Source organism: Crocodylus porosus, unplaced genomic scaffold (genome assembly GCF_001723895.1).
Source record: "Crocodylus porosus isolate Cpor-Errol unplaced genomic scaffold, CroPor_comp1, whole genome shotgun sequence".
In the NCBI taxonomy this organism is placed as follows: Eukaryota; Metazoa; Chordata; order Crocodylia; family Crocodylidae; genus Crocodylus; species Crocodylus porosus.
This window is the reverse complement of record NW_017728907.1, coordinates 32,413,199-32,424,378: the sequence shown is the minus strand read 5'-3', so window position 1 is coordinate 32,424,378 and position 11,180 is coordinate 32,413,199. Positions and strand designations below refer to the sequence as shown.

General features: G+C 41.1%; 1 protein-coding gene across 4 annotated transcripts in view; it reads left to right on the top strand.

The window, feature by feature from the left end:
- Positions 1-11,180, top strand: part of TMEM56 (transmembrane protein 56) — a 63,098-nt gene that overhangs the window by 22,803 nt on the left and 29,115 nt on the right. The window contains exon 1 of one of the 4 annotated variants that reach the window (XM_019531065.1): positions 4,667-4,773. The exons of the other annotated variants lie outside the window; for them this stretch is intronic. The gene's annotated coding sequence lies outside the window, so the exon portion shown is untranslated. Of the gene's footprint in view, positions 1-4,666; positions 4,774-11,180 lie in introns of those variants that run through there. 4 annotated transcript variants of the gene reach the window in all.

Here is an 11,180-nt window from a genome sequence, read left to right as displayed (position 1 = left end):
GGAGTAAATTGGATGCTTATCTTGCTGGGATCCTATGACCCCAGCTGACTTCCTGCCCTTTGGGCAGGGGGCTGGACTTGATGATCTCCCGAGGTCCCTTCCAGCCCTAATGTCTATGAAATCTATGAAAAATGTGCTATTTGTGATATCCAATTTGCTAATTAAAATGAGTGTAATATGGAGCACAGAACAAGCAGCATTTCTTGTGTGGAGGCATTTCTGATTTAAATGATAGCATCAGATTCTGAAATAAAGCACAGCAGATCTAAGGATTTTGTTCACATTCATGATAGTATCACCCATCTGCATGCTAAAGATAGCCTTTTAAGCTTTGCTTGAATCAGTCAAAACTTAATGATCATCCATTAGCACATGCCCTAACAGCTGTGTAGATTTATCTATGCATTTTTCACAATTGGCACATGATTGAGATGTCATTCTTTCTGAAGCTTTACCAAAATAGTTTAAAAGATATTAACCTGAAATCTTGCCAATTAAAAATAATTAGCTTCAAACTAAATGATTTTCTCCAAGTCATCATGCCAGTTTTCTGCTTTTACAATCCTTTTGCTTTATTTTTAATTTTTTTTCTGTCCCTTTTTGATGTGTGCAAGCTCCAGCAAAATGAATAGAAAACCATTTGACTGCACAGAGGAAACAATGAAATTGAGTATACATATAATGATGTGAAAACAAGGGTCACCGTGATAGAAGCAGTTAAAGCATCTCACTGTGACTCTGAAAGTGTGAGTTCAAGCCCTGCTCTGGACTTTTACCAAAGGCTGCTTCGAGTCAGCCTGACTCTAGATAGAGACCTGATCCTTCAGGCTGGGGAGTAAAATGATGCTAAATGATGTTTCATTAATCCCTTGTGTAGGGTTGGCTATAGAAACTGGTGTGCCGTAGTTATTTTGACTCACCAGTCAAAATAATAGCAGGCACAAACTTCAGAATCCAGTGTATAACAGGCAGTCATATCATAACAGGTAGTAACTATGTAAAAGATATATAATAACTTTGTGATGATTTCCTATTGTGCCACAAATTGAATGTGTAGCCAGCACAGAAGCCTTTGAGGTCTTCATTGCCTCCTGAATCTGAAAGTGCCTGTCAGTTGACTGGGGCTCCCAGCCGTTGGAGCACGTGGAGCCCTTGACTCCCATGCACATCTGTGGTTGGGAGCACCTATTAGTTGACCAACACTGCTAGGTATGGGAGCAGCACTTCCCACTTACGATCCCCAGCCTCCTCTGCAGCAGCAATATGGCATGATTGGGATCTGATCCCCAATCCTATAATTGCACCTCTTGCCATGTCCGTGCCATAAACAGAACATTTGTCAGCAGCATACTACTATACTACTTGTAGTACTCCACTGAAAATACTGGTAACAGTCACCCAGGAGAAGGATGTAGAGGCTAAGAATAAGTCCAATATCTCTGGCTTATGACATTGTATAACCCTGTAGTGGCAGAATGGTGAAATTAAGGCTATCCTGGCAGTTAGTTGCCAAGAGTTAGCAAGAATAGTTTTTTTCTGGAAAACAATTCCACAGTTGGCCAGAATGGCTAAGGAGACAGCTGTTATGGCTGTAATGAAGGAAGGACATATGGTGAAAGAAGGTTTGAAGAGCTGGTGGTCTTCAAGCAGCATAGAGGGCTGCTCTTGGCTGGGATAGTGAAGAAAGTGTTTTGTGATCCTGGTTTATGAACCTGTCATGCAGTCCTTCCTAAGGTAAAACTCTAGTGGATTTCTTTGATTAGCTTAGTAGTGACAAAGTCAGGAGACTTTAATGAGGTTAAAGCAGTGGTTCTAAGCTTTTTTAAACTCAAGGCACCTCTTCTTAGGGTCAAGGCACCCCTCAGAAAATGCCAACTCTTACTTTTCACTTGTTTTTTGACTACAGAAAAATAATAGAGCAGTTTTTCCTTTTGCAGAGTACTTAGAAAATCACAACAGGTTAGAAGGTTTTTAACACTGTGGATTCTTATTTATCTCTGGGGTTATCTTGTGAATCATGTTTGCACACTTAACAGTGCTAACATTGCACGGCAGCCTGTGGCACACTTGAAAGGATCTAAAGGCACCCTAGAGTGTCACAGAACTTTAGCTGAGAATCACTGGTTCTAAAGGTTGAACCCTTCCTCCATAACTTGATGAATGAGGGAACTTAGCCAAGTTAAGCCAGTTTCTGCAAACTCAGTCTGTCTACCTGGTTGATTCTGGCTCTTTAGACTCAACAGCTGCTGCCATAAATATACTAGGTTGGCAACCTAGTACACCTTAACAGTGGAACCTTGTGAAGAGCCCATGAGCTTCCTGTCTGTAACCAGCTTCTTGCCTTGTTTCTTAGTCTTTGCCCTGGTTCCTTGATGTTTGACTTCTTCCCTTGCTTTGTCTACTGGTTTGCTGACTCTGGTTTGTTTTCTGCCTTCCTAACTATGGTTTCTGATTTTGCCTCCTGGCTGTATGTTTCTTGACATTTGCCCCTCAGTTTGTTCTGGCTGCAGATCTTTGGCAGCTAACCCTGGCCTAGTATTTGCTGCCACTCCCAGCTCTTGACTTGGCACCCTGTTTACATTCTGAGTTGGCTGTAGCCCCTAAACTGAGATAGCATTCAGGAAAAACCTCACACTATTATAAAGCTTGAGGGAAGAGAACATGCATTAATATTAAGAACAAGATGCAGACCCCTGGATTGAAAGTGAAAATGTAGAAGTGAATGAGCATATATTTCTTTTTCTTTTTTTTTCCTTCATCTTTTGAGTGTATCGGATATCCTGGCTTGGAATTTTGAAAAGGTGTTTTAAATAAAAAATGTTAAAATTGTGCATATATTACAATAAATATTTCAAAATCAAGCAACATATTTATAAATACATTCTGAAAAAAATGCTCCAAATTTTCTTTTGAGGAAATCTTTGAAGATTTCACTTTTTTTTTTTTGAAGCAAACAATGTCAAACTTAAAAAAATTTAACTCCCTGTGAAGGAGAATTACCATCCTGGTCTAAGCAAATCAATATACTTTTAATTACCATAATGCCACTTCTGCTTTGTGTGTCAAAGGTGCAAAGTGAGAACCCATAAATTTACTCATGTTAATTTCTGTTTTGACTTCAGTGGGAACATTGCCTGAATTAGTATAGCAAGATTGGTTCCTTAACCTAAGCTAAACTAAACTTATACTCTGTTGCTGTCATGGCAATGCAACTTTTCATTTGAATGGGAGGGCTTCTTATATGATGTATTTTCTACCACATATATCAATGCCTTAACATATATCCTGAGTTCAGAAAATAAAAGTAAGGTGTTTTATGTCGTATCTTCTAGACAATAGAAATGTTTAAATTAACTTCAAGATAAAACATAATGATCATGTCTTGTTGGTCACTGATGAAGAATGTGTGAAGATCTAGGTCTCTTATGGTCATATTTTTTCCTAATCAGTTCCATACAGAGTTTCAGCCATATACAGTAGGAAAAAATTGTCAGCGTATGTTTGCTTTCTTTAATTGATTAAAGAAAAAACTTTCAGAAGATTATTTTATAATGGTACAATGTATTATTTATATGGGACTAACAGCTGTCAAAGACTTGACTAGGCTGAATGGACCACTGGTGTGGCCATTTCTCTATTTTTATATAACAAAACACAGGTGTTTAGGCCTGGCTACTTGTCTCAGGCTGCATTTCCAGGCATGTCTTGAGCTTTGCATGCCATCAGGTTTGCATTATGGAGTTGTTGCAGAATGTACATTTCATGTTGATACATCTTTCCTTAAAATAAACTTGTGATGTTTATACATTCAAATTGAAATGTAGTCCTTGGACTGCCACCTGCATATCCATTTTCCCTGGTACTGTGCTAAACACTTCTTAGAGGCCCCTGCTACATATATTACACAATGTGTAATAATTTTAGGTTGGCCACACCTGACAAATAAGACTGGCCATCAGAGCAAAGTAACTATAATGTAATTGGTTAATTCCCACAATAGATTTAGACAGGCCACACCTGCAAAGTAATTATCACAGGATAAAAATGACTACCCAGACATAAAAAGAGCTGCCCAGCTACAAAATTAGCATTTGAAAGTGTCACAATGCTATGGCCAGTTTTCATCCAGCTTTAATTTGACTACATAGCAGGGTCCATATTTATTTTGGCTGTCCTTGTATATAACACACACATTTGTGTTTGCCTTTGACGCCCTTGCTAAGTGCTAACTTCGTAGGTTTGTAATAACAGCCCTAAAGGTGAATCATCAGATGTTTCTTGGCAAGTTTCAGAGGTTCAGCTGTGAGGGCACCTCATAGGAAGGGGATTGCCTCCCCCCATGTCTTTGCAGGGCATTTGCCTGGGTGTGTTGGGGGCCCTGAAGCTCCTCCAGAGCCTGCCGCCGTCTTGCAAGGGCGGAAGACTGGGTCGGCCCGAGACCCACGGGGCAGAGAGGGGCGCTGGAGGGAGGAGCAGGCTATGAGCAGGGGTGTCCGCTCTTCTTCCCACTTGCAGCCTCCAGCATTTAAGGTCCAGGAAGCGGGGTGGAGAGGGGGTGTCACGCCCCGCCACGAGGCCCAGGGGCGACCCGCACACGCCGGCTCCAGCCCCAGCCGCAGCGCAGCGCGGCCCGGCGGCAGGTGGAGGCGGTAGCGGCTCTTCCCCTTTAAGGCTGAGGCTGGCGTAACCCGAGCCCGCAGCCGGCGGCTGCCGCAGCCCGGCGCGGAGCATCCCCGCGGCCGCAGGGCGGGATGGGGCGGGCCGCCCCGCGAGGTGAGTGTCCTGGTGGGCCGGGGGTTGCTCTCCTTCCCCCATCTCCTCGCCCCCCGCCGCCGGGCTCCGCTGGCCGGGCTCCGCGGGGGGGGCCGGCCCTGCTGCGGCTCCTGGGCTCTTCCTTTTTGGAAACTTGTGTCAAAGGACTGACAGCTCCCAGCCGCTCCTGTGCTGCCCTTCAGCCCGCCGGCAGCCCCCCGCCCGGCCGGGCTCGCTCCCTTCCCCCTCACCTGCCTGCGCGAGGCGTTTTTGTCCGTGCCTGCCTGAAGAAAACCATCTCTAGCAGGGGGCTGCGCCGGCCGATGGCGGGCTCGGCGGCTTAGCTTTGGCGGAGGAATGTGCCTGGGGTTTCGGAGGGATCCGTTGGAGCCTTTTCATTGTTCATTGCCCTCATGAAACGAGGGTTTATTTTTTGGGAGGGAGGGCAGTCTCTTTGTGCCATTCGCACAATCGTGTGCTATGCTGATGGGGGGGAAGCGGGCATTTAGATGTGTCAAAATGGATACTGGATGGCCGGGGAGGAGGCAGGGCGGCACCTCTAAAGACTAATTCCTTCAGAAAGACAGCCGTAGGTGACGGCCTTTGTCAGGGGCTATGAATGGACTTGTGCCATCCCACGGCCACGAAGCAGGTGGTTGCCTAGGAAAGCTCCTGCCTTTGTGAATGAGTCTGAAACCAAGCTGAATGCAGGGCAGCGTGGCACCTTATGGAAAGAGAACCTAACGCAGAGAACTACCTCCTTCTGCTATGAGACTACCGGCATAGTAAGACCAATGGTTTAGAGTCAACAAAAACCTGACTCTTAAATAGTGCAAGTGTCCTATCGTGTACAGTCGGCTAGTGATTGTTTGTCATTTTCCCCTTCAATATAATGCAGTGAGTTGTACCTGAGATCCAAATAAAGTCCTTAGTTTGTGCCTGTGGGGAGGGGGTTGTTTGTTTTTGTTTTTTTGATGGATACAGTTAGAAGAAGACAGAACTGGGTAGGACCTTTCTGGTCACGCAGTCTAATCCTCTGGTACTGTAGGCAACCACATTATTTGATCTCTTGCAAAGTAACTAAGCTCATCTTAATTTCTAAGTAGTTAAAAGAAATAATAAACTGCAAGTCCCATGGTTGTGTCCCCCTGCCATCTTTCGTGGTTTCGCATCTTATTTGCTACATGCAAAATGCAAGCAAGAAATTGGCTGTAGACAGAACCATCAATATTACAAGATAAGTAAATTGTGAGAGTTTTTTTTGTCTTTTTAACAAAAACCACATACTATTGTCACAAAGCCACAATCTACTGGAAGATTTAATGTCCTTCAAATGAAGTCTGGGTCTCATTAGAAAGTTTGACATAACAGGAAAAGACTCCCAAAGGATATTTTACTTGAGTGAACATTGGAAAGTTACTTTAAATTTCATTCAGTTGTCAATGATAATCTGAAATATAAATTTATTTGCTTCTACCAGAAATGAGTACTGGCTTGTTAGTGTAGTAAGTGACTAGATGCTTAGCACTGCCAACTTTTTTTTTTTTTCTTTTTTAAATATAAAAGAAAAACGTACACCAAGAATGCCATAGAATGTGAAAATGATAAAAGAGAAAAGATTAGATTTCAAATTATTCATTTTGAGAATCTTTAAAAGGCTCTATTAGATACTGTTCCAAAATTACTTGGATTGAGAAAGTGTTTTGGCTTTCTACTGGAGTCAAATTTTAACTGCTATTCTTCAACGCTTAGCCAAAGGTTCAACATAGGTGCAAAGCAAATCGGGGAAACCACTTTTAATTCAGTCAAGTAAGATTTTTCAAATTAAGTCAGGATAGTGACATTAGCCAAGTTAGAAAAAGATGCTGTTAAGTACTTTCCTGGGCTGAACCAGTTTCAGTGGGATATCTGATTTGTTGCACTGAGAGGACAGGTGATCTAAACTTGTTTGTTTCTCTCCACATTTTTCTTCCTCTTTGTGAGCTCAAAAATGTTTTAAGTCATCCTCTTATCAGTGAACAGTCTAAAGACTGCACACTTTGGAGAATAAAGCATTTGTTAATCTAAGATTGAAAAGAAGAATCAGCTGTATCCATCTTTACTGGATATATGCAAAGATGGTTTAGCTGCTTCTGACACAACACAGCCAAATAACGCTTTTGACTTTCTTATTGACTCTGACCATTTTAAAATAGTAATATATTATTCAAAGCACTTCTGTATTTCTTCTAAATACTATAAAGTTAGTAAGTGACGTAAGTGATTTAAATAGAAAATAGCCACAGTACGTAAAGGTTAACCCTTAAACAACATACAGTCGGGGCTAACTTAATCCCCTCAATTAAAGGTTAAGCCTTTGCTGATATGAATGTTCTGTGGGTGAACTTCACTCTTGTATATAACATGTCTATGACATAATGTATATGCCTGACAGTTGAATTTAAAATAGAACACTGTTTTTGCTCAAGTAGAAATCTGAATTGGCTCCAGTGCTAGAGACAGAAATTACACACTAACCAGTATAAGTGACTGGAAACTAGTTCAAATCTATAATGCAACAAAAATTCAGTGCACCTAAACCGCTTTCAGCCATGTTGAAAGTGGTTTGAGATAAGGCTGGATGGATATAGTATCAGACATAGCTGACTTGGGTTAAATCAGTGTATTGAATTACTGTCCCAGATCCCCTCCAGATTCAAGTTAACTTATAGTCCCACAGCATCCCAGGATGCTTTGCACCCAGGGTGGGCATGCTAGCCTTGGCCCCAAGCTGTCTGCTCCAGTTAAGCAGAGAGGTGTTCTCTAACGCCCCCTGGCTTCTGACCTGGGCCACTGCAGGCACATGGCTGCATTTCTGGCATCAAAAGTGAATGTTTATTCACTTGCTTATCAGTTCAATCTATGTATCTTAGACTAACCTGTAAAGATTTAATTGTTTCAGCCTTGGGCTTTGACTGCCTTTACTTAGACCAGGGGGTCTGGGCATACTGTACAGAAGCAGTATTTTTTTGAGACAACATACACATGTAAGATCAATTTGTCAATGTTGATTTCAGAAGCTATCATGAATACCTACCAACTTGGGTACAAAATGTGGTGTTTTTCCCTTCTTACTGTCACTGGGAGATTTTTTTTTTTCCATTTCCTATATGCAAAAATTAACTCCAGCAGAATGTTCCAAGTAGAAATGCTGACTTTCTAATAGCCCAGATTGAACAGGGGTCTTCTGTCCCCCCCACTTAGGGGGAACATTCAGTTGCTGTGGTTTGGCAGCTGAATAACCAAACTGATTTTTTGCCACAGGCGTATTGACCTCTGTCTTACTGAATTTGGTGAAAACTATGGGTGCCTAATACAGTAGAATTTGGTTAACTGCATATCAACTATACAAATAACTAAACTGTGTGAATACTTTTCTATAGGACAGAACCTTTTGTTATCTATCCCCTTAAATTTTGCCCAGTTAGTCACATATTTTGGTTTATTGCATAAGCCAAAAACTAGCTATAACTTCTAAAAATATAGATGGAATCAGTTAATCTTGTATTGCAAAGACTGAGCACTTCTGAATTTAATTGTCATATTGGGTTACTTACTTGGCATATCTGAGAGAAAAAAGTGGACTGATTTGTCCTTTGCAGGAAAGCATGAAGTTTTGAAGTTGCTGGAACCAAAACTACCCCAGGCAGAATGCTGCAAGGCTGGGATGCTCTTGGTCATAGATGACAATCTGAGCCAGTCTGGCAGCTATTCCTAATAACAGGTATAAGATGAACAGAAATGTTTCTTCCCTCTGGCTCCCCTCTTTCACTCCTTCCCCCCTAACCCCCTCTTCGCTGTACCCTCAAGTCTGTGGAGTTTTGCCCACGGCATTAAATTCATTAGTTATGCCCTTCCCAGATTTCTCCCTTCCTAATGGACTTCCCTAACCACAAGGTTAGCGTTAACTAAGCATAATAGTTGCTGTGTTTAAATCTTTTGTTTTAGCTATAGAAGATTTTGATGAGCTCTTTTCCTTTATATGTAAGGTGCATTTTTAAAGTAGCTTTATTCAACTAGAATAAAAAGTAAATTTTAAATAGTGTGCAGATTCTTTTTATCTGGTTCTTGTTTCCATCTAAAATGCAGCTTGAAATTAATTATGAGTAAAAATAATGAAGAAATTTTATTTCACTGTTGTCATTTTTATTCTGATTTTTATATATTTTTAATATAAATGTATTTAAGCAATTATGTAGTTTAATAAAAGTAAACGTGATTTATCTTCTTGGTTAGCAAGAATGGCTGTTATAATTTGGTACTAATGAGCCTGACCCTTTTCCCTCTAAAATAATAATTAAAAATTGCAAAACGAGATCAGAATCAATTATTTAAATGTCTTGAAATCAGGGACTTGAGTTAATTTTCCCCCCCCCACACACACATGTTTTTTGTTTAATGGAGTATATTTAAAAATTCACAACAATCTAAAGTACCTTTAGGACTTGAGGAAGAATGCACTGGATTTGAAAGCTCATCTGTTTCAACTGTGCAGTTAGTCATGGTTGGTGAAGAGAGATCACCCACAAAAATCTTTGCATATTTCTTAGACCAACAAGGCTATAATATGTCTTCAACACTAGAGTCCTTATGGCTGTTACAGGAATGACTTAATCATGAATAGAGTGTAAATTGATACAAGACTGCCTTTAGAGACTATAGGTAGATAAGATTAGTGAGGTGATCTCGGTTCAGATCCGAGCTTTCTCAACTGACCTGAAAGCTGTCAACCAGACCTGTCTGATTTCACTGTTGCTTTTCAGAACCCTCTGGGTATCAGTGAAACAGACATGAACAAACAAGATCAGGTTACAAGACCCAGAGTAAAAATTGGAATTCTGTAGTATTTGAAACTACTGGTTCTTCCACCATACCAAGTAATGAAGGATGGAATAGTAGATTTGATTAACCTTCCTCTTCCCCTGCAGCTGGGAAGAAGCTTGGCACAGAGGCAGGGATCCACCTGGCTGTTACGGCAGACAACTCTGGGATGGGGTAGGGCTGAAGGGTGGGACAGTGTGCTCGTGTTCTTCTCCGTGGCATTTCCCAGTTGTGGGGAGAGACATTTTTTTTCAGATGCCTTATAAGACAACATTCAGGATAGAAATGGGAGGCTTTGCTCTCAGCAGGGGCAGGGAAAGCAGGGCATCCTACCATTTAATGCTTGTATGGACTAGTTTACAGTGTAGAAAAGATGCTTTAAACAACCTAGCTCAGGTACTGGAAACGATCTAGCTTTAGGAGCAGTGAACTTGATGCAAGGTATTTTATCTTTCTGTGAAGCTCTAGCTGAGTTCTGTATTGCTACCGCTAGACTGCTTCTGGTATCTTAGCTGACTTGTGTACCTCCAGATGACATTGACTATTTCAGTAGTAGTAGTGGCACTTGAAGTAGTAGTAGGTTTAGTCTCTTTTATGTAGATCTTCTTCAGATAGGTATGTGGTAAAGTGTTTGTGCTGGATTGGAGGTGGATGTGAATTACTTAATTGTATACATGTGGAATTAAGGCTTTTCTGTGAAAAGTAGTTACATTTTTTTTAACGTATTGTATGGTACGTTGGTTGTTAGTGGAACTATTAAATAGAATACATAAATAAATTATTCCTTTATATTGTAGAAGCTTGCCTTTTTGAAGATATACTTTTGGAAAAGAATAGTAGGACACTGTTTTTAGCAGCTAGTAGGTAATGGGCAAATTTTCTCCAGGCCTATAAAGAATGTTACCTTCCTTTTTCCAAGAGAAGTGCCTTGTGTGATGAATGAATTGCTCCAGCTGGCACAAGTCAACTGCAAAATGGGGATTGAAGCCCATAAGCCAGAGTTTCAGCTTCTATAAAATTTTATAATTCCATTTGTTTTATAAGGTCTGTACTGGGGCCAGATCTATGTCTATTAGAGTCCTGCTTACAGTACTAAACTGAAGTATCTCCCATGTACCTAACTTTTTTGGAACCTGAGTTTCTCTAACTGGGAAGTGGGAATAGTGATACTAACTTTGCAGATTATTAGGCTTAACTAACATATCTAAAGCCCTTTGATTGTAATTGACTTTGAAAATTGTTCTGATATAGCACACTTGCTCCAACAATCTCATGTTTTGGCACAGCGCCTGGAAAAATGACATAGACAGCTGGTGCCCCTGTTACATGGATGCTTTCTTTCTTTCTTTACAAAATGACCATACTACTGACTTACTTTGAAAAGTACTTCCTGAGCAGTGGTTCCTTTCTATTTGAGAGAAACTGCATTCTTGGGAAGAAGAGCAGGAGGGAGATGGGATGGTGAGCTAGCGAAGTTTGTGCCCAAAAATGACTTCTTACCTAGGAGGTACAGTAGTTCTGCTATACCTTACTTACTCATGTACCATATACACTCCCCCCCCTCCCCC